The following is a 22,852-nucleotide window of genomic DNA, read 5'->3' on the forward strand; positions in this document are numbered from 1 at the left end:
TTCTAAATTCCAGATCAGCTCTCAGTCCTCCAGGCCTTTCGGGAAAGTGATGTGAGAAAACAGAAACCATGTGACCGCCCCTTCAATCTAATGGGTTTGACGATGAACAGAGATGGCAGCTCTTTCCTTTGCTGATTTGGTGGCTCTGAAAAGAGCCCTTGTTACACCTGTTACTGAAGCTGGGTTTGAGGTGCGTTCCCCGCGGATGCGGCGGGCCAGCTGGATGTCTTTGGCCATGATGGACCGGGATCATTCTGGTGAATCTGCTCATTTTCCGGCAGAAGCATCAGTCGCTGTTTGAGCTGTTTAAAGTCAGGGGTGTATCAGCCGCCAGAAAGTGAAGGGCAGTTAATTGCTCCCTGCAGCATTATCCGACTCTTTCAGGAGAAAAGATCAGAAACCGCCCGTTTCTGTCAGTCCCCGAGAAGCCTGTGAGAAGCGGTTAGTCGCTAATTTGTTCCTTTTACGGAGAGGAAGCTGATATTTGTCCCGTTTTAAATTGCTGAACCTGACCTTCCTCCTGCCGCTTCCAGTTAACAGATTGACAAATGAAAACGATTCCTAAAATCGCGTCAGGATTTTATGACGGTAAATACAGTAAAACAGAACATAAAATGAGAGGTTTAAAATTGTTGCCTGAAAATTGAAATTTTACATCACTTCAATTCCTTCCTGCTCTGGAATTGCCGGGCTTTTTCCAACTGGAAAATCTAAGCCAATGAGAACTTCTATTTACTTTTATGTGATTCTCCTATTGGTTAAGAATTGGATTGAGAAGCGGGTGACCAATCAGAGACAGAGTCAAACTGCGGGGATTCCAGGCCCCCAGGAACTGAACTGAAACTGTTCAGATTGACAAACCCTGGCAGTAGCTTCACACATTGGACACTTCACACTGAGTCATTCAAGGGCTGGTGTGAGAGAAGCTTCAGATCCTGTCATTACTCTCTGACTCATTATTCATCTAAAACCAAACAATTAGTAAATGTGAAGCAGTGAAGAGACTTTTCACTCTCACTGCAGAATGTGTCATCTGGGGAAATAAGGTACTATTATATTCGGAGATTCCAGGTACATTCCTCCCTGAACAAATCCATTCCTAACATTCCCGATCACAGCCTATCCCAGCTCCTGTTGTCACCCGACTCCAGCTGAATTGGAGAAACTCATGTGTTGGGGTTTGAGTTGTGAGGTGGGGTTTCTCCGCCAGTGTTACTGTCTTACAAACTCTCCCCCTGAATTAGTGAACTGAGACTGCACCGAACACATCCCCAGTTAGAGTGAGGGCCGGATATCCCTCTGTTTTATTACAGAGAGTGGGGAAAGGGCTGAGTGGAGGGGAGTCACCAGGGATCCTGGATTTACTCCAAATCATTTCCATCTGCAGGCGGGGCCGGGACAGGAATCATTTGATCAGGGGATCAGCTCTTTCCTGAGAGATGTGGGTGTCTCTGAGAAGAGCCTATGTGTTCAGATGTTTACAAGTTTCTCGCGCTCTTTCACTTCTTTCCAGACCCTGCTTTATGAGCCTTCGCTGCTTTCGGCTTGACCTTTCTCTTCCATGTCTGCACTTTCTTCAGCGCCTTTCTGCCCGCCGCACTCTTGCCTTTTTTGACCTTCTTCGCAGGAGACTTTTTCTGAAGCGCTGCTTTCTTCACCGCCTTATTTGGCGTTGCCGCCGCCTTGCTGCTCGTTTTCTTGGCTGTTACTTTCTTTGTTGTCACTTTCTTGTCTACTGGTTTCTAACGAAGGATTTCTTGTCTGCTGGTTTCTTCACTGAAGTTCTCTTGTCTGCTGGTTTCTTCACTAAAGATTTCTTGTCTGCTGGTTTCTTCACTGAAGATTTCTTATCTGCTGGTTTGTTCACCTTCTTTCCCACTTTTCCCTGGGTTTTCCTTCTTGCTGATTTTGAAGGAGCCTGAGGCTCCCTGTCCCTTGCTCTGCACCAGGGAGCCATTGTTCACATTCCTCTTGATACTTTGCTTGATCTGGGTCTTGAGCTTCTCCTGAGCGGTGGCAGACCTGCAAGGAATCAACTACCAGCTAGCGTATAAAGCGAGGCCAAGGCTCAGGGCCTTCTGTTACCTGGAGGGGAGTCGGAGAGGCAGCGGATCCTGTGAGGAACCACAATCCAGGAAGGATGAGAAGGTCATTGTGAGGGTACAGAGGAGATTAAGTTAAAGATTTAACAGTTTATAAGCAAGCGCAGAGCCAAGGAACGGTGCTGGGGCAGATCAAATAATAGGAAACTGTGATCAGTTGGAAGGCAAGAGTGATTAAATGACAGAAGAGATGATGGTGCAAGGCAAAAGTCAGGGACAGAATAAGTAACATTTCGTAAGCACAAATACCAGGAGTGGGGCTTGAACCCACGCAGACACATGTCGATTGGATTTTAAGTCCAACACCTTAACCACTCGGCCATTCTGGTACATTAACCCCCCACTGAAAATGAAATTTAATGTGATCCGGGTGCCATTTAGCCTTTTACAATATAAAGTTTTGACTCCTCTCCCATGCTAACTTGGACCCTTCATTATTTATGAACCTCAATCGGATCACCCCTCAGTCTAGGTTTCTCTAAGGTGTAGGGTCCCAACTCTTTTAGTCTAACTTGATAACCAAGATGTCTTATACTGGGAATTCGTCGAATGTCTCTCCTCTGGACCCTTTCCAAAGCCTCAATATCACCCATCATGTGAGGAGACCAATACTGGATACAATATTCCATGTGAGTCCTGACCAAGGTTTCATAAAAGGACAAATTCGGGACATCTCAGATACTGAAGGAGTCCGTGTCCAGAAGCAGCAAGACCTGGACAACATTCAGACTTGGGCTGCTAAGTGGCAAGTAACATTCACACCACATAAGTACCAGGCAATGACCATCTCCAACAAGAGAGAATGTAACCATCTCCCTTTGACGATCAACAGCATAACCATCTCTGAATCCCCCCACCATCAACATCCTGGGGGTTCCCATTGACAGAAGCTGAACTGGACCATTCATGTAAATACTCTGGCTACAAGAGTAAATCAGATAGTGGGAATTCTGTGATGAGTAACTCAGCTCAAGGCACTAGGTGAAATGCTCATTAGGAGAGCTGGAGAAATGGACTGGTCAGGTGGGCAGAAAAGTGGCAAATGGAATTCAACTTGGAGAAGTGTGAGGTGATGCCTTTGGTGAGGTCAAACACAGCAAAGGAATGCACAATTAATGGGTGAATGCTGAGAGGTGTAGCGGAAGTGAGGGACCTTGAAGTGAATGTCCACAAATCCCTGAAAGTAGCAGGACAGGTTGATAAGTTGGTTGAGAAGGCTTATGGAATCCTTTCCTTTATTAGCCGATGTATAGAATATAAGAGCAGGGAGGTTATGCTGGAACTGTACAAATCATTAGTTAGGCCACAACTTGAGTTCTGTGTGCAGTTCTGGTCACCTCATTCCAGAAAGGATGTAATTGCACTCGAGAGGTTACAGAGGAGATTTACGAGGATGTTGCCAGGACTGGAAAAATGCAGCTATGAGGAAAGATTGGATAGACTGGGGTTGTTCTCCTTGGAATAGAAGAGGCTGAGGGGAGATTTGATTGAAATGTACAAAATTGTGAGGGGTCTGGATAGAATGGATGGGAAGGGTCTATTTACCTTAGTAGGGAGGTCAGTGACTAGGGAGCATAGATTTAAAGTGATGTGTTGAACAATTAGAGGGGAGATGAGTAAAGGTTTTTTTACCCAGAGGGCTGTGGGAGTCTGGAACTCACTGCCTGTAAGGGTAGCTGAAGCAGAAACCCTCAACACATTTAAAAGGAGTCTGGATGTGCACCTCAAGTTCCTGAAGCTGCAGGGCTACGGTCCAAATGCTGGACAATGGGATTCAGCTGGGTGGCTCATTTTTTGGCCTGCCTGTGCTGTAAACTTTCTATGTTCTATGATTCTATGCAGACACAATGGGCCGAATGGCCTCCTTCTGCACTGTAATAATTTTGTGATTTTTGACTCTCCAAAACTTGTCAACCATCTACAAGGCACAAACCAGGATGAGTGCAGCACCAACAATACACTAGAAACTCGACACTGTTCAGGACAAAGCAGACGCCTTGATTGTCACCCCATTCACCACCTTAAACATTCACTCCCTTCACCACTGACGCACAGTGGCAGTAGTGTGTACCATCTACCAGATGCACTGCTGCAACTCACCAAGGCTCCGCAGACAGCACCTTCCAAACCGAAGACCTCCACCACCTTGAAGGACAAGGGCTGCAGATGCATGGAAACACCACCATGTGCAAGCTCCCCTCCAAGTCACACACCATCTGATCTGCAAATATATCGCTGTTCATTCACTGATGCTGGGTCAAAATCCTGGATCTCCCTTCCGAACAGCACTGTGGATGTACCTACACCACATGGAGCGCAGCAATTCGAGAAGGGAGCTCACCGCCACCTTGTCAAGGACAATTAGGGATGGGTAACAAATTCTGGCCTTGCCAGTGTCGCTCACATCCCATGAAAGAATATGCCTCATCTTATACTCAATTGTCCTCTGAATGCAGCCCAACCCTCTATTTGCTCCAACTATCACTTCACAGCATTGCTGCTGTACCTTTAGAGATCTGTGCACGAGAACATCCAGATCTCTGCTCAAAATTATTTTCTTTTTTCCACCTACTTTAATGTTTTTCCCTGAAGGGTGTATGAATGTTGAACATTCGCCCTGTCCACATGAATAACACTGCACTTACCCAAATTAAACATCATTTACCAGTCATGAACCCAATCTCCCAACACATTAAGATCAGCCTGAAACAGTCGAGTATCGTCTACAGTCTAAACACTCGCACAGATCTTCAAATCATCTGTAAATTTACAGATGGTGCCTCCTACACCTACATCCAGATCATTAATAAAAATAGTAAAGAGCAACAGTCCCAACACTGATCCCTGTGAGATACCATTGGTGACTGGTCTCCAAACAGATCCAGATACATCTGTAACTACTTTCTGCCTACGTCGTGACAGTCAGTTCCCAATCCAGATCAATATATTACCACTGATACCAGGGACTTTAATCTTATAGAGAAGCCTCTTGTGAGGAACCTTATCAAAATCTTTTGGATGAGATCAGCTGATTGAACACAGGCCGAGGATTAGGCCTCGGCCTGTCCTGCTCTGTGTATGGGTCGCAGGACCAAACAAGGTGAGATCAGCTCACTGAGCACAGGCCCATCCTGCTCTATATGGTGCTCAGTACCTCACCAAATGAGAATAACTAACACACCACAGGCCATAGAGCCTCGGCCCATCCTTCTCTGATTGTGGTTCAGTGCCAACCAGGTAAGATCAGCTAATTCAGCACAGGCCGGAGATGGAAGCTGGACCTTTCCTGCTCTGGGGACTCCGTACCATACCAGGTGCGATGAAGTAAAATACCACAGGCCGGGGATGGAGCCTGAGATTTCCCTGTTCTGTGTGGGGCTCTGTACAACAACGTGTGAGAAGAACTATCATCCCTCAGGCTGAGGAAGGAGCCTGGGCCCATTCTGTTCTGTGTGGCTCCTACCACACTGAGTGGGATCAGTTAACTCAACACAGGCCATGAATACACCCAGGCCCTTTCCTGCTCCGTGTGGCTCAGTATCACACCAGGTGGCATCAGCTAACACAGCACAGGCTGGGGCTGGAGCCTGGGCCCGTCCTGCTCTGTGGGCTCAGTAACAACCCGTAAGATGAACTTTTTTCAAAAGACTTCAGTGTATTTAACTCTGTCCAACACTGTGAGGCAGCTTTCTGTGTTAAGAAAGGGTGTAATTTATTGACTGGTCTCTTGGATCAAACAGGGTAACAGACAGAGGTCTGTGTGCAGAGGGTTTGGGAGTGAGCTCTGATTCCTAACTCTTTCTGGACAGTGAGGAATAAAGAATGAATGAGAGAGAGAGAATGTGGGAGAAGGGATGATGGAAGGATTTGTCCGTGAACCTGATTAAAAGTGGCTCAAACGCAAGATAATATTAAGGTATCAAGAGCAGAACATTAACATAATCTGAGTTCCGCGATCTAGTCGGGTCCCATTCCCCTGAAGTGAGGAATGAACGGGTGGGGAAATTCCTCCTGGAGTTATATTTGTCTCCAATGAAGATGAGTTCACAGTGAGGCCGGAATAGCTCAGTTGGGAGAACACTAGATTGAAGAACCAGGATACAATCCCTGGTTTCATCAGTTTTAATTTGGTGTCTCCATCAGTTTAAGTAGAGAGAATCAGAGGCGAGATTTTCCACTCTTGATCCCATGGGCTGAATTTTAAACTAACTGTGCGGCTCTCGGCAGAGGCACCGGAAGCGGGTGTCATCACCACACGAGTGAAATGTGGCCGACCGACCCCGATCATGGAGCAGCCGACCAATTAATGAAGGGGAGGCATGGGGCCCAGGTAAACAAGGACCAGAGGCAGGGAACGAGGCACCGATGGCACCGACATCTGACACAACGGCAGGTGCTGGCACCATATTGAAAGGGCTGCCAGACCTGCATTCACTGCTGCCTGGTTTAAAGGAGTGTCTTCCTGAGAGCCCTCTGCTGTCCCAGGACCTGTTCTGCTGCCTCTGCTGTCCCAGAACCCGTTCTGCTGCCCCAGGACCCATTCTGCTGCCTCTGCTGCCCCAGGATCCGTTCTGCTGCCTCTGCTGCCCCAGGATCCGTTCTGCTGCCTCTGCTGCCCCAGGACCCGTTCTGCTGCCTCTGCTGCCCCAGGACCCGTTCTGTTGCCTCTGCGGCCCCAGGATCTGTTCTGCTGCCTCTGCTGCCCCAGGACCCGTTCTGCTGCCCCAGGACCCGTTCTGCTGCCTCTGCTGCCCCAGGATCCGTTCTGCTGTCCCAGGACCCATTCTGCTGCCCCAGGATCCGTTCTGCTGCCTCTGCTGCCCCAGGACCCGTTCTGCTGTCTCTGCTGCCCCGGGATCCATTCTGCTGCCTCTGCTGCCCCAGGACCCGTTCTGCTGCCTCTGCTGCCTGATAGGTAAGGAGCTGAATGCGAGCCTGCAGTGACCATGGTCCCACAGTTTAGCGATGCCTTCCTGCAGGTTCGCCTCCAGGTGGCAAGAGATAGGTGGAAGATCCTCTTTCCCAGGGATGGGAGGTGAAGACCAGCCCACCTGACCAAGTAAAGCTGGCTGGAGATAGTAGGTGAAGTCAGCAGCCGTGGTTTCACCCCGAGGACATGGATCCAGTGCAGGAAGTGGGACTATGACCTGATCCAGGCTGCTCAGGTGAGAACTCCAAACACTTTGGACCCTTTGGACATTGCGTGTGGCAGAGTGAGAGGGAGTGTTTGGTGGACAGGGAGTGACCACCCAGTCATGTGTATTGGGGAAGGGCAGCAGGACATGCTGCCTGAGGCTTGGCTGCATCTCGGTGGGAGGTGCACGTCAGTCATTGTATAAACTCACACAGTCCCTCGAGAGGGGGCCACATGCAACAGGAATACGTGTGTCCCCATCATGGACTGCTGGACTATCACCATCAGAGATGTTGGGCTTGTCCCTGCTGGGAGACTAACTTTGTTCATCATAGTGGCTGCAGGAGAAGACAGCCCACAATCGGAAAGAGCGTGTCAAGACTGGCGGTGGAGTGCCTTATCTCCGTGTCCTCATCCCGATGGAGGAGGAGGCCATGGAACAGGCCGGGCAGCAAGGCAGCTGCTCCATAGCTGATGGAGAGACAGGGACACCTACCCAAGAGAGTGACTGAACATCTCCTGCGGCACAAGGGAGCATCCACTGCAAAGGAGCCACACTGCACATCTGTTCACCACTGCATCAATGGAGCTGCACAGTAGGGGTGGTTGGAATGTCATGATGGGCAGACGCTAACCCTTCAATGTCACTGTTTTTTCATGCAGGCTAGGATGAACGACAAGCGTGAAGAGCTGGAGAGACTGGGGGACAGCCGCACACCTCTGAGGAGGAGGTGGGAGCCTCAGAGGGTGCACCGTCAGATCATTCCCCTGCACCCTCCACCAGCACAGAAACCCTCACTCGGTGGGTATCCACTTGCTGTTAGATTTGGGCACACAAGCTGGTGAGCACGTCACAGACAGGCAAGGGCAGATGACGGAGGCAGTGACAGGCGAGGCCACTAGCATTTGGAAGTCTGTGGGAGGCCAGGCCCATGCTGAGTCCCAGGCTGATGACGTGCCTCTGGTGTCACCAGCAACACGGGAAATGCTGCAGCTGCAGCAAGAGGTCAGGCAACATCTGGCAGAGTTGCCGGAGGTTATGTGTACCCAAGCTCGGATGATGGAGGAGTCCATCCAGGCCTTGCATGCTGTACTGTCTCCGATGGGGGTGTGTCTGGCTTCCTTCCTTGAGAGATTGGTGACTCTGATGGAGAGCCAGATCCAGCCGACCAATCAGTGGCTGCCGGAGATGTGCTGAGACCTGCACTCCATCACTTTGTCCATGAGCTCCATCCAGTGGTGACAAGGCGAGAGGGGGGACGAGGCACCTGAGCTGTCCACCAGCTCCACGTCCCTCTCAGGTCAGCAGGGACGTACAAGTGTGTCTTATAACTGGGGAGGAGCAGCTGGCTGCTACATCTGGGGTCTCCTCTATGGGTGCTCCTGGTGTGGACAGTAGCTCTAAAGCCCCTCTGCCAGTGACACCAGTGATGCCAGTGCCTGCCTCCATCACCCTCGATGACAGAGGGGGGTCCCTGTACCTGTGCAGGAGGCCCTCAGTGTGCCGGGGCCCTCCAGGCCTCAGGCAGCAAGAGGACGGCCACCAATGTCATCCCAAGCCATGGGGCAGCAAGGTCAGCAGCCTGTCTCCATCTCAGCTGACAGAGCAGGGGGAGCACCACGTAGGAGCACCCGGAAAAGATTTAAGAAGAGCACCTAGATTCACTGAGGGGTTCACGGTGAATGTACATTCCAGATGGAAAGGGTTGCGTTTGGTGTCACACGGAAGAAATAAATGATTTTCTCTCACTATGTCGCCTTCCTATTGTTGATGCCCTTTGGGACTTCATTTAAACCCTTCCTCCCAAGGGGCTGGAAGTGAGGGACCAAGCCCTGAGTTCACAAAGCTTCGGCCTTGTCACTGTGCGATGTGTACCTGGATGCTGTGGTGTAGAAGGAAGGAGGCGACAACAGGGCTGCTTAAAGCTAAGACTTTATTACTGTGGTTCCAGAAGGTGGTAAGGCTCAAAGGAAACTTGAATGTATAAGGGTGTCTCATGTCTCCCTTGTGTGTGTCTCATGGCCCCTTTCCTGCTGTGCCTGAGGTTCTTCATCTGGCACTGCTTGGGCAGCATCCTCCTCCACATCCTCATCATCAGAGGAGACATCACACTCCACGATATCCTCACTAGTCAACACCTCACCCCTCTGTAATGCCAGATTGTGCTGTGCACAGCAAACCACCACGATATGCGAGACCCTCGCCGGGACATACTGAAGGGCTCCACTGGATCGATCTAGGCACCTGAATCTCATCTTCAGGAGACCAATGGCCTCCTTGATTGTCGCTCGGGTTGACCCGCAGCAGGTGTTGTACCTCTCCTCTGCATCCGTGCGTGGGTTCCTCACAGACGTAATTGTCATGTCCTCAGTGGGTAGCCCTTGTCTCCAAGGATCCATCTCTGAAAGCGGATGGGGCCACGGAAAGGTTCTGGCACCTGGGAGTGCCTTGGTATGCAGGAGTTGTGGCTGCTTCCCGGGATTTGTGCACACACCTATGGGATCCATTTGCAGTGGTCGCAGACCAATTGCACACTGAGCAAGTGGAAGCCCTTCCTGTTGAAGGCTGCTGGCTGGTCTGCAGGAGCCTTGATGGTCACATGGGTGCAGTCAATGACACCCTACACCTGGTGGAATCCAGCGATGGCCCCGACTCCTACAGCTCTCTCAGCTTGACTGTTTGGATCAATGTGCACATTGTCACCGGCCCTCCTGAACAGGACATTGGTGACCTCCTTGATGCACTGATTCACTACAGACTGTGAGATTCCACACATATCTCCAGTGGATCCCCGCAATGATCTGGTGGTGAAGAAGTTCAGTGGCACGGTGACCTTCAGTGACACTGGCATCAGGTGCCCACCAAGCCGCATGGGGCACAGCTGCATCATGGCAGAGAGATCAGTGACGACCTCCGTGGAGAGGTGCAGTCTGCGGAGACACTGTCACTCGGACATCTGCAGGTAGTTGAACCTCGGCTGACGTGATCCTCTGCCTCCTTCTCCAGCCTCCTGTTCGAGGCTGGCCTTCCTGTGGGCCCCCAAGCTGCTGTGGTGCCCCTGCTGGTGCCTGCGCCTCCCTCCATTCCTCTCTACCCATCCTCCTCCTCCTCAATTGGAGCCTCGAATCCAATGAGAGCCTCTAATGAGGCCCATGACAGGTTGCACCTCCCTGAGTGCAAGGCCTTCACAGTAAACAACACCCAGCCACATTTACCTCACTTGTCACCCTCAGTGAAGTGGCACTGCCCCAATGACACCCTGGTGTGGCTCACCCTGCAGAGCTGGCACATTAGCCCCCACTCCTGACAGTGTGTCCCGATGCCCTTTCCCCCTCCACCCTTGCTGCCAAGTGACGCTCCCTCACCCAATAGCTTCCCAGTGAAGCCAACACTCAGCTCCCACGTCCCAGTTGCCTCCTTTAACCAGGCGAGGCTCTGAAGCCCCGTGGTTCCCGTGTGCTATTAGTTCAATTGGATCCAGTGAATAAAATTGCTGACAATTGGATTCATAAATACTTTAAATGCCTTCTTGCCGTGTGGATGTTCGAAGTCTGCCCTCCATGTCAGCCGCCGACAGAAAAATCCCGTCCAACGTCTTCCATCCCTATTTTATACACCCCCCCCTCCCCGTTCCCGGCCTCCATTCCCGTCTCCAACGGTCCCTTAAAATTCTGGCCCATGTCTCTAAGACTAATGGGAGTGAAATCACATCTGCTCCTTAGACTGAACAGGGAGAGCTGCTCTCTCTGTGTTTAAAGTGAATGAATCTGATCTTTACCTTGTCTTACTGGAACGTTCACTGTCTGGAAATGTCTGTTTGAAAATGTTTTCCTGTTATATTAATGGAGCAGAGGAGCAGATGTGAGGTACTGTTGAACAGAGAGGTTTGGAAGTGGGTGAAGGGGTGGAGTGACAGTGTGAGTGAGCAGTGAGTTGGCCATTCTCAATAGAGTGTCAGGAATGAAGGTCAGAGGAACAGACCAGGCAGGAAACACAGAAATAGCGAGGAGAAGCTGGTGTGAAAAACAGAGATTAAACAACGGGCTTGTTCATTTGGTTTGGGTCTGGTGTTTAGAATACCCGGAATCTGGGTTCACTTCCCTTCCAACTCAGCGAATTGTATCAACATTATGTTCATAAAACCATAGAATGATACCCAAAGAAGGAGACCATTTGGTCCATTGTGTCAGTGCTGTCTCCTGTAATCTGTACATTTTTCCTTCCAGTATTTTTCCCAATTGCTTTTCAACGTTACGACTGAATCTGCTTTCAAGTCCTGATCAGACAGTGCATTCCAGATCACAACACATCACTGTATAAAAAAATCATTCCTCATTTCGCCTCTGGTTCTTTTCTCAATCACCTGATAAATACATCCTCTGGTTACTGACCCTTTTGCCACTGGAAACAATTTCTCCTTATTTAACTTATTGAAAACCTACTTGATGATGTCACATACTAGACTGCCAGTAAAACTGAAGCCCATGGAATAAAAGGGACAATGACTGCATGGATATGAAGTTTGCATATTTGGAGGAACATAGGAGCAGGAGTAGGCCATTCAGCCCGTCGAGCCCACCCTGCCATTCAATATGATGATGACTGATCATCCACATCAATGCCTTTTTCCCACACTATCTCCATCTCCCCTATGTCATTTGTATTTAGAAATCTGTCAATCTCTGCTTTAAACATACTCAATGACTGAGCTTCCACAGCCCTCTGGGGTAGAGAATTCCAAAGATTCACAACCCACTGAGTAAAGAAATTTCTCCTCATCGCTGTCCGAAGTGGCTTTCCCCTTACGTTGAAATTGTGTCCCCTGGTTCTAGACTCATCAACCGGGGGAAACATCTTAGCTTCATCTACCTGTCTATCCCTTTAAATATTTTGTAAGTTTCAATGAGATCACCTCTCACTCTTCAAAACTCTAGAGAATACAGGCCCAGTTTCCCCAATCTCTCTTCATTTGACAGTCCCGCCATCCCGGGATCAAGTCGGGTGAACCTTCGTTGCACTCCCTCGATGGCAATGATACCCTTCCTAAGGTAAGGGGAACAAAACTTCACACAGTATTCCAAACTGCAGACCAACAAAGGTTATATGCAAATGAAGCAAGACTTCACTACTGCTGTACTCAAATCCTCTTGTGATAGAGGCTAACATATCATTAGCCTTCCTAATTGCTTGCTGCACCTGCATGTTAGCTTTCAGTCACTTATTGACAAGGACACCCAGGCCCCTTTGTACATTCACACTCTTACCATTTAACAAATAATCTGCGCCTCTGTTTCTCCTACCAAAGTGGATAACCTCACATTTTTACACATTATATTTCATGTTCCACTTTCTTGTCCACTCACTAAGTCTGCCAAATTCCCTTGAAGCCGCTTTGCATCTTCCTCACAACACACATTCCCACCTAGTTTTGTGTCATCTGCAAACTTGGAAATACTACATTAGGTCCCCACATCCAAATCATGTGAACAGCTGGCTCACAGTGTGGTGGTGAACAGTTGTATTTCTGTCTGGAGGAAGGTTTACAGTGGGTTCCCCATGGTTCCTCATAACTTCAGTTATGTGCAGACACTGGAAAAGCTGGGGTTGTGTTCCTTGGAGCAGAGCAAGTTCAGAACAACTTTGACAGAGTTAGAATCAAGGAATCAAATGGTTACAGTACAGAAGGAGACCATTCAGTCCATCATGTCCATGACAGCTCTTTGCAAGAGCAGATCAGCTAATTCCACTCCTCTGCCCTTTCATTGTAGCCCTGCAAATTTTCTCTATTCAGGTGTTTATCCACTTCCCTATTGAAAGCCACGATTGAATCTGCCTCCAGCACACTCTCAGGAAGTGTATTCCAGATCCAAACGACTCACTCCGTCCCACACCCCTGGTACCATTGCAGAAGATCTTTTCTGTTCATTTCATCCCTCATAAATAATTGAAATGAAATGTTTATTAGGAAATGCACAACATAAAAAGGAGAGAGAAATAAATGCTGAGTAAAATAGAAGTCAATGTTTGGAAGGTAAAAAGAGCAAAAGATGTAACTTTTAGTCTGGATGAGTGAGAGGAATATATCACACTTTGGGGCTTTTGTAAGAGGATTTACTGATAAACCTGGGATTTGAGAGGAAGCTGGTTCATGGTTAACAGAACAAATTCAGCCACTGGGGTGGAGCCAACAGCTGCACCATCCAATAACAGACAGGACGGGGACACTGTCTCAGGCCTGGTGAGCTCAATCGATGAAAGCATGAAACTCTGAATCTCAAGTTTTTGAGTTTGAGCCCATGGTGGGTGTTTTCTATTTCCTTTTTAGGCTGATTTTACAGGCGTTACCCAGCTCTGAATTCCTCGTCAGAGAGTTCAAGGAGTGTTTGAAATGAGATTCAACAGCAGTATGAGAAAGTCTCTCCTTGATTCAGGACTCTTACCTCTCTGCAGCATCTCACTGCTGGAGATTGAACTTTTTCTCATTTCATTCTCAGCTCAGGGTCAGTGTGGATCAGTGAGACTTCTGGCTGTCTCCCACTTCACAATGCATCAGTGCTGAGAAATCAATGGGGAATATTACTCACATGTTGTAATGTTTTATAAATACTTGAATGTATTTCACACTGTGTCCAACAGTGTGAATCTCCCCTGGTATATCAGCTCACCAACACTTCAACAGAACATTCACATAATGTGAGCTCTGAGATCTGTTCAGATCCCATTCCAAAGACCTGGAAAGTGGGATTGGGCTGGATCGCTCTTTTTCAGCTGGCACAGACACGATTGCTAAATGGTCTCATTCTGTGCCATAAATTTTCTCCATTTTCTATGTTCTATGAAGTGAGGTGTGATTGGGAGGGGCAATTCCACCAGGGTTATATTTTCTACCAAAACAATGACACAAGGGATACTTCACTTTTTTATTCATTCATTCATGCGATGTGGGCATCGCTGGCTCGGCCAGCATTTATTGCCCATCCCTAATTGCCCATGAGAAGGTGGTGGTGAACTGCCTTCTTGAACCACTGCAGTCCATGTGGGGTAGGTACACCCACAGTGCTGTGAGGAAGGGAGTTCCAGGATTTTGACCCAGCGACAGTGAAGGAACGGCGATATAGTTCCAAGTCAGGATGGTGTGTGGCTTGGAGGGGAACTTGCAGGTGGTGGTATCCCCTGCATTTGCTGCCCTTGCCCTTCTCGGTGGTAAAGGTCGCTGGGTTTGTAAGGTGCTGTCTAAGGAGTCTTGGTGCATTGCTGCAGTGCATCTTGTAGACGGTACACACTGCTGCCACTGTGTGCCGATGGTGGAGGGAGTGAATGTTTTTAGATGGGGTGCCAATCAAGTGGGCTGCTTTGTCCTGGACGGTGTTGAGATTCTTGAGTTGGAATTGCACCCATCCAGGCAAGTGGAGAGTATTCCATCACACTCTTGACTTGTGAATTGCAGATGGTGGACAGGCTTTGGGGAGACAGGAGTCATGGATGAGTCAGAGGAATATATCACACTTTGGGGCTTTTGTAAGAGGATTTATTGATAAACCTGGGATTTGAGAGGAAGCTGCTTCATGGTTTACAGAACAAATTCAGCCCCTGGGGTGGAGCTAACAGCTGCATTGTAATTACTCACCTCAGGATTCTAAGCCTTTGACCTGCTCTTGTAGTCACGTTATTTGTATGGCTACCCATGGTAACCTCCATGATGTTGATGGTGGGGGATTCAGTGATTGTAATGCTATTGAATGTCAAGGGGAGATAGTTAGATTCTCTCTTGTTGGAGATAGTCATTGCCTGGCACTTGTGTGGTGCGAATGTTACTTGCCACTTATCATCCCAAGCCTGTGAGACTGAAATAGCTCAGTTGGGAGTGTGTTAGACTGAAGATGCCTGGTTCAATCTGGGGTTTAGGCAGTTCTCCTTTATTCTGCATCGCCCTTTGGTATTGACTCTTGAGCTGCACAATTTGCACTGAAATTATTTACCCAACTCTGAAGGTTGGATTGGAATAGAGAGATATCAATGATGGGAAATATTTACATTGTCAGCTTTAGCTTATTCTCTATCTCCTTGTGTCCTTTTCCCCAGTTTTTGAATCTTTCGGGGCCGGGTGAACATTTGATTTGCTGCATATGTCCCAAACTGAAGTCTTTTCCACATCTCTGGGCGGTCAGACTTGCTCTGTCTGTTTTTTATGCTCGTGACCATTAACGAGAACAGGCCACGAGTTCAATGTTTATCAGCAAATGGAAGATAATTGGAAAGAATTCTGTGTTACTCCAGACCAGTGACAAAGATACAATGGATGTTATTCAAAATAAATTCCCTTTGACATTTTATGTAAACATGTTTGCATCTAAAAGTTGGATTTTAAGTGTTACAAAAATGTGTCAAATTAATGACTGACCATGTGACAGCGCACATGGGGATCAAATCCACAGCCTTGTTGTTATCAACACTGCGTCCGAACCAACTGAACTAAGCGGCCTATAGACAGAGCCAGGTATGGGTTTGAGCCGCACGCTGTGCGGTTTGTGTTTTATTTCTCACAATGGGTGATAGAGCGATTGTACAAACAATGGACACATCACATCCCTGAAACATTGTTCTGATATAAAACAGTGTGAAATAAGAACTGAGCATGGAAATGGAACGGAACCAGAAATCAGGACTTTAATCTATTAAAGTTGATCTTGAAATTCTCCCATGCACGAACATTCAAGAGAACGAACTCTCTTCTGATATAAAATCCAGGAACTTCAGCTGCTGTAAAACGTAACTGAGCCTGACGTGATTTGAACATGCAACCTTCTGATTTGGAGTCAGACGCGCTACCGTTGCGCCACAAGCTCACAAAGAAAGCAAAGTCTTCCATTCCTGGCAGATTTACTTCCTGTTTAGATGCAGTGATTGAAATTAATTCAATCCTCATCTGACCTCCGCTCTGTAAAGGCCTGCCACCCGACCTGAACCCGACGGGACCTGACGACCTGTGTCGGGTCCGGTTCGTGTCGGGTCGCTCTTCCGGGTCTGGCTTTCGGGCTCGGTTCAGGTCGGGCCAGGTTCGGGTCGGGCTGGGCCCAGGTCGGGCTGAGTCCGTGTCGGACACACACAGTAAGTATTACATTTAACTCTGCTGGGAAGTTGAGTTTAATAATTGTCAAAAGTTGAAAAGCCACCCTAAGCTGGGAGTCCGGGTCATCAAGGAGGGAAACTCTGAGTCTGCTCAGTGAGCAAGTGAGCATCTCTATGAAGTCATTGCGCTCATGCTGCAGCTTCCTGTAGATTCGGAATCGGGAGGTAGATAAAGTGAACATTCCGGTGGTCGGGTAAGGCTCGGGTTAGTTTGGGCGTGGGAATAAATGGAGATACTCGGGCCGGGTCGGGCTCAGGTCCAATGTGGTTCTGTTGGGTTCGGCTCGGTTTTTTTTTCCTGACCTGAGCAGGCCTTTACCGCTCTGTCAGTTCAGTGCCTTATTTAAAATATTACTTGGAGTTCTGTTTTACAGGGTCTCGGCAGTTTAAGTGTTTCCCAGACCCACAACTCTGATTAATCAGACATTTTGCTGTTAACTGCTGCTGCTACAATTGAAATGTAAAAAAGAATTTCCAGTGACCTGCAACCAATGGGCAAATACATTTCAGAAAGTTAAAGCTCATTCACCAATCCACAAATGTGTCTTTCTGCTTATATTTATAAGCAACTCCTTCTCTCCACTATGACAACTATACAATCACTCCAGTTATTTGAAAGTTAGTATGAGATGTTCCAGTTCATCAATTTTAAAACTGCAGCAGGTATTTTCCAGAAAACTCTCTGTTGGAACCTCAGTCCCATTTAGATTGAAAGTGGACAATTAATGTATTCACTTGTTCATTGTGGGCAGGTGTCTGACTTCGAATAAATCTCATTAACCTTCAATGAGGTGGCAGTATTTCTGTGCTCCCATTTTACACAGTCTGTCCTGTTCATGCACCATGTTTTTATTCTCCTCTCCCATTCTCCACAGGATACAGATTACAAACATCATCAATCCAGCTGTTGAAAAGCATTGGAAGAATCTGGTCACACAGGTATTGAAACATTCATTTCCTGCCATTTTACAAGTTGGTTGCTTTAAACACAGTACGATGTGCAATCATCTTGAAAAGAGATTCTCTTCAATATCCAATACAAACTGAATTACAAACCTGACAGACAAACACAGGAGAACAAGTGACTAGTGAACACAAACCTCGTGGTGCTCATTTTCAGATTTATTGCAGTCATCCGACAAAACAAATGAAAGAATATTCCAGTGAAATGATTTGGAAAGTAGGTGTGACTCGGATTGGATTGGCTGCCCACAAAGTACCCTGATTTTTACCTGGGTTGGATTAAAGCCGGTACCAACCGGCTCAGGGCTGCTCGGGAAGGACTTTTCTGTTGACACAACAGCTCCACTATTCCAGGAAGACACCGGCAGCAGCAGGGGTCAACTTTCAGAGGGAGTTCAGACATTTTAAATGTTGTATTTTATTTCTTAATTGTATGTAAGTTTTTAGCATGGCCTTATCAGAGTTCTTAAATTTACATCTGACTTTTTATTAACAAGATTGAAGTGCTTTTAAAAGATCTCTAAATGTATATGACTTTTTATCAAGATTTACTTGGCTCCTTTGTAAAGACTCTTGAGCAAGATTGAAGTGACTTTTAAAAACTACATCTTATCCTTTAAAATCCTGCTTCCATGTAGATGACATTGGAAGATGACTTCAGAATAGCTTAGACTATCTTTCTAACAGGTACTACAACAGCTTAAGACCTACTTTTCTGCAAAAGCTGGTGAATTACCTTCCGGGAGAGGAGCGGAGCGGAGCAGACCTATCTGGACCGATATGAGGAGAACGACGAGAGCGGAGCCTATAAATCCAATCCGAGGATCGAGGCCCAGTCTCTTACCTCCCAGGAGTGGAGTGGAGCTCTTCCAGTGTGCTGGAGTTTTGAAAAAAAAGAAGCCAACTGTGACGTCAGAGGAGAGCTGCAAGGTGATTGGTTGGTGAGTCACTGCTGTGAGTGTATTTAAATATCTTAAAGAAAAGGGCAAAGTTTTTTAGTTGAAAAAAAACCTCTGCTGATAAGATGTGTACTACTAAAGTGTTTTTTTTATTCAGTGCAGCTTATGAAGGACTTTAGATTGTAATGGGTAGAACAAGGCCCCTAGTGTCATTAGTATTTTTTAATTAAGGGAGTAACTAATTAATCTAAGGGTAAGTCATGGCAGGAGAGCTCAGCCCCGTGATATGATCCTCCTGCGCAATGTGGGGATTCAGGAACCCTCCCAGTCTCCATGACGACCATGTGTGCAGGAAGTGTATCCAGCTGCAGCTACTGGCTACTCGCATTATGGAGCAGGAACTGCAGGTGGTTTCACTGTGGAGGTTCCGCGAAGCTGAGGGCGTCATGGATAGCATGTTTAGTGAGGTGGTCGCACCGCAGGTAATGGATGCACAGGCAGAAAAGGGATGGGTGACCACCAGATGGAATAGTAGGAGAAGGGAGGTAGTGCAGGAGTCCTCTGTGGCCATCCCCCTCTCAAACAGATACACCGCTTTGGTTACTGTTGGGGGGAAGACCTCCCTGGGGAAAACAGCAACAGCGCGGTCCGTGGCACCACGGAGGGCTCTGCTGCACAGCAGGGGAGGATAAGGGGTGGAAGATTTATTGTAATAGGGGATTCTATCATAAGGGGTGCTGATAGGCGTTTCTGTGGCCGCAAACGCGACTCCAGGATGGTATGTTGCCTCCCTAGTACTAGGGTCTTTGATGTTTCGGAGCAGCTGCCGGAAATTCTGAAAGGGGAGGGTGTGCAGCCAGAGATCGTGGTCCATATTGGTACGAACGACCAAGGCAGGAAGAGAGATGAGGTTCTGCAAAGTGAATATAGGGAGTTAGGCAGAAGGTTAAAGAGCAGGACCTCTAGGGTTGTAATCTCAGGATTACTCCCTGTGACACGTGCTAGTGCGGGTAGGAATAGGAGGATTAGGCAAATGAATGCGTTGCTGAAGACTGGCGAAGGCGGGAGGGCTTCAGGTACTTGGATCATTGGGATCTCTTTTGGTGCAGAGGTGACCTGTACAAGAGGGACGGGTTGCATCTGAACTGGAAGGGGACCAATATCCTTGTAGGGAGATTTTGTAGTAATACACGGGAGGGTTTAAACTAGTCTTGCAGCGGGGGTGGGACCCAAAGTAGTAGTCTCTCCAATGAGATAGTTGAGGCAAATGGAGAGGTTAAAGCAAGCAAGTCCAGTAGGCAGGCCAGGCAGGGGCAGGACAGGGATCGTGTAAGGTCTGGTAGGCTAAACTGCATTTACTTTAATGCAAGTATCCTTACAGGTAAGGCAGATGAACTCAGAGCATGGATCGGTACATGGGATTGTGATATTGTAGCTATTACGGAAACGTGGATGGGCAGGACTGGCAGCTCAATGTTCCGGGGTACCGATCCTTATGGCGTGACAGAGGTGGAGGTAAGAGAGGAGGGGGAGTTGCACTAGTGATTAGGGAGGACATCAGTACTTAGAGAGGATATCCCGGGGTGAATGTCCAGTGAGGCCATACTGGTAGAACTGAGAAATAATAAAAGGGTGATCCCTTTGATGGGATTATACTATAGGCCCCCCAATAGTCAGAGGGAAGTGGAGGAGCATATATGTAGGGAAATCACAGATAGGTATAGGAATTATAGGGTTGTAATAATAGGTGATTTCAACTTCCCTAATATTGACTGGGACTGCCTTAGTGCTAAGGGATCAGATGGGGAAGAATTTGTTAAGTGAATCCAGGATAGTTTTCTGAAGCAGTACGTGGATGTCCCGACTAGAGAAGGGGCTACACTCGACCTCCTCTTAGGAAATGAGGATGGGCAGGTGGTTGATGTGTCAGTGGGGGAGCACTTTGGGACCAGTGACCATAACTCTATTAGCTTCAAGATAGTTATGAAAAAGAATAGGACTGGTCCTCAGGTTGAAGTCCTAAATTGGAGGAAGGCTAAATTCAATGGCATCAGACAGGAATTCTCAAAAGTTGAATGGGAGAGGCCGTTTACAGGTAAATGGACGTCTGGCAAGTGGGAGGCTTTTAAAAGTGAGATACGAAGAGTTCAGGGCCAGCATGTTCCTGTTAGATGGAAGGGCAAGGCTGGCAAGTTAAGGGAACCTTGGTTGACGAGGGATATTGAGGGTCTGGTCAGGACAAAGAAGGAGGCATACGTCAAGTATAGGCAGCTGGGATCGAGCGAGTCCCTCGAGAAGTATAGGGGATGTAGGAGTACACTTAAGAAGGAAATTAGGAGGTCGAAAAGGGGCCATGAGATTTCCCTGGCAGATAAGATAAAGGAGAATCCTAAAAGATTCTATAAGTATATTAAGAGTAAAAGGGTAGCTAGGGAGAGAGTAGGTCCCCTTAAGGATCAGTGTGGCAATCTATGTGTGAAGCCACGCGAAATGGGCGAGGTCTTAAATGAATATTTCTCGTCTGTATTTACCGTGGAGAAGGTCATGGAAGCTAGTGAGTTCAAGGGAGGGAACAGCGATCTCCTGCAGCATATCAACATTACAAAGGAGGAGGTGTTGGAGGTTTTGAATCGCATTAAGGTGGATAAATCCCCAGGGCCTGATCAGATGTATCCTAGGATGCTATGGGAAGCAAGGGAGGAGATTGCTGGGGCTCTGGCAGAGATTTTAGTATCATCGTTAGCCACGGGTGAGGTACCCGGAGACTGGAGGATAGCTAATTTGTTAATTAATAAATTAAATAACAAATCATGTCGCCTATTTCTCTTCTAAACTCTGGCGGAGACAAGCCTAGCTTGTCCAATCTTTCCTCGTAAGACAGCCCATCCATTTCATGTATTAGTCTAGTAAACTTTCTCGGTACTACCTCCAATGCATTTACATCCTTCCGCAAATAAGGAGACCAGTACTGTACTCAGTACTGCAGAAGAGGTCTCACCAATGTCCTGTATAGCTGAGCATAACCTCCCTACTATTGTATTCAACTCCCATGGTGATAAATGATAACATTCTATTAGCTTTCCTAATTACGTGCTGGACCTGCATACTAGCCTTTTGCAATTCATGCCCTCGGACACCCAGATCCCTCTGCATCTCAGATCTCTGCAATCTATCACCATTTAGATAATATGCTTTTTTATTCTTCCTGCCATAGTGGACAATTTCCCACTTTCCCACATTATACTCCATTTGCCAGGTCTTTGCCCAATCACTTAACCTTTCTATATCCCTTTGTAGCCCCCTTATGTCCTCCTCACAACCTACTTTCCTACCTATCTTTGTGATCAGCAAATTTAGCAACAATACCTTCAGTCCCTTCATCTAAGTCATTTATATAAACTGTAAAACGTTGAGGCCCCAGCACAGATCCCTGTGGCACACCACTCGTTACTTCTTGCCAACCAGAAAATGACCCATTTATGCTGACTCTCTGTTTCCTGTCAGCTAGCCAATCTTCTATCCATGCCAATATGTTACACCCGACACCATGTGCTTTTATTTTCTGCCATAACCTTTCATATGGCACCTTATCCTTCTGGAAATCGAAATACAATACATCCACTGGTTCCCCTTTATCCACAGCACATGTAAATCCCTCAAAGAGCTCCAATAAATTGGTTAAACATGATTTCCCTTTCAAAAAACATGTTGACTCTGCCTGATTACCTTAATTTTCTCTAAATGCCCTGCTATAACATCCCCTGTAATAGCTCCAAACATTTTCCCTAAGACAAATGTTAAGCTAACTGGCCTGTCGTTTCCTGCTTTCTGTCTCCCTCCCTTTTTGAATAAATGAGTTACATTCACTCTTTTCCAATCTAACGGAACCTTCCCGAATCTGGGGAATTTTGGAATATTAAAACCAGCGCATCAACTATCTCACTAGCAAATTCAGGACCTGGCGACTTGTAAACCCGCAGCTCCAACAATTTGTTTAGTACTACTTCCCTGGTGATTGTAATTTTCTTGAGTTCCTCCATCCCTTCAATTTCCTGACATACGGCTAATACTGAGATGTTATTTGTATCCTCAATAGTGAAGACCGATGCAAAGTATCTGTTCAATTCATCTGCCATCTCTTAATTATCCATTATTAATTCCCCAGACACACTTTCTATAGGACCAACAATCGCTTTGTTAACTCTTTTCTTTTTAAAATATCTATCGAAACTCTTGCTGGTTGTCTTGAAATTTCTTGCGAGCTTACACTCATCCTCTAATTTTACCTTCCTTATCAATCTGTTAGTAATTCTTTGCTGTTTTTCTTATATTCTGTCCAATCGTATGACCTGCCTCCCACCTTTGCACAATTATAGGCTTTTTCTTTAAGTTTGATAGTATCTTTAACTGTTTTCGTGAACCATGGATGGTGAGCCCCACCTTTGGAACTTTTCTTTCTCGTTGAAATGTATCTATTCTGTGTATTCTGAAATATCCCCGTAAATGTCTGCCACTGCATCTCTATTGACTTATCCCTTAACCTAAGTTGCCAGTTCACTTTAGCTAGCTCTGCTTTCATGACCTTATAATTGCCCTTATTTAAATTTAAAATACTTGTCTGGGA

General features: G+C 47.1%; 2 non-coding genes across 2 annotated transcripts; both read right to left on the reverse strand.

Moving 5' to 3' along the window:
* Nucleotides 1-2,348: 2,348 nt before the first annotated feature.
* On the reverse strand, nt 2,349-2,431 carry trnal-uaa (transfer RNA leucine (anticodon UAA)). The gene has a single exon. It is a non-coding gene; the product is annotated as a tRNA-Leu (tRNA).
* Nucleotides 2,432-16,011: 13,580 nt separating this feature from the next.
* Nucleotides 16,012-16,083, reverse strand: trnaw-cca (transfer RNA tryptophan (anticodon CCA)). Its single transcript has one exon. It is a non-coding gene; the product is annotated as a tRNA-Trp (tRNA).
* Between the last annotated feature and the right edge of the window lie 6,769 nt (nt 16,084-22,852).

Source organism: Heterodontus francisci, unplaced genomic scaffold (genome assembly GCF_036365525.1).
Source record: "Heterodontus francisci isolate sHetFra1 unplaced genomic scaffold, sHetFra1.hap1 HAP1_SCAFFOLD_140, whole genome shotgun sequence".
Lineage (NCBI taxonomy): Eukaryota > Metazoa > Chordata > Chondrichthyes > Heterodontiformes > Heterodontidae > Heterodontus > Heterodontus francisci.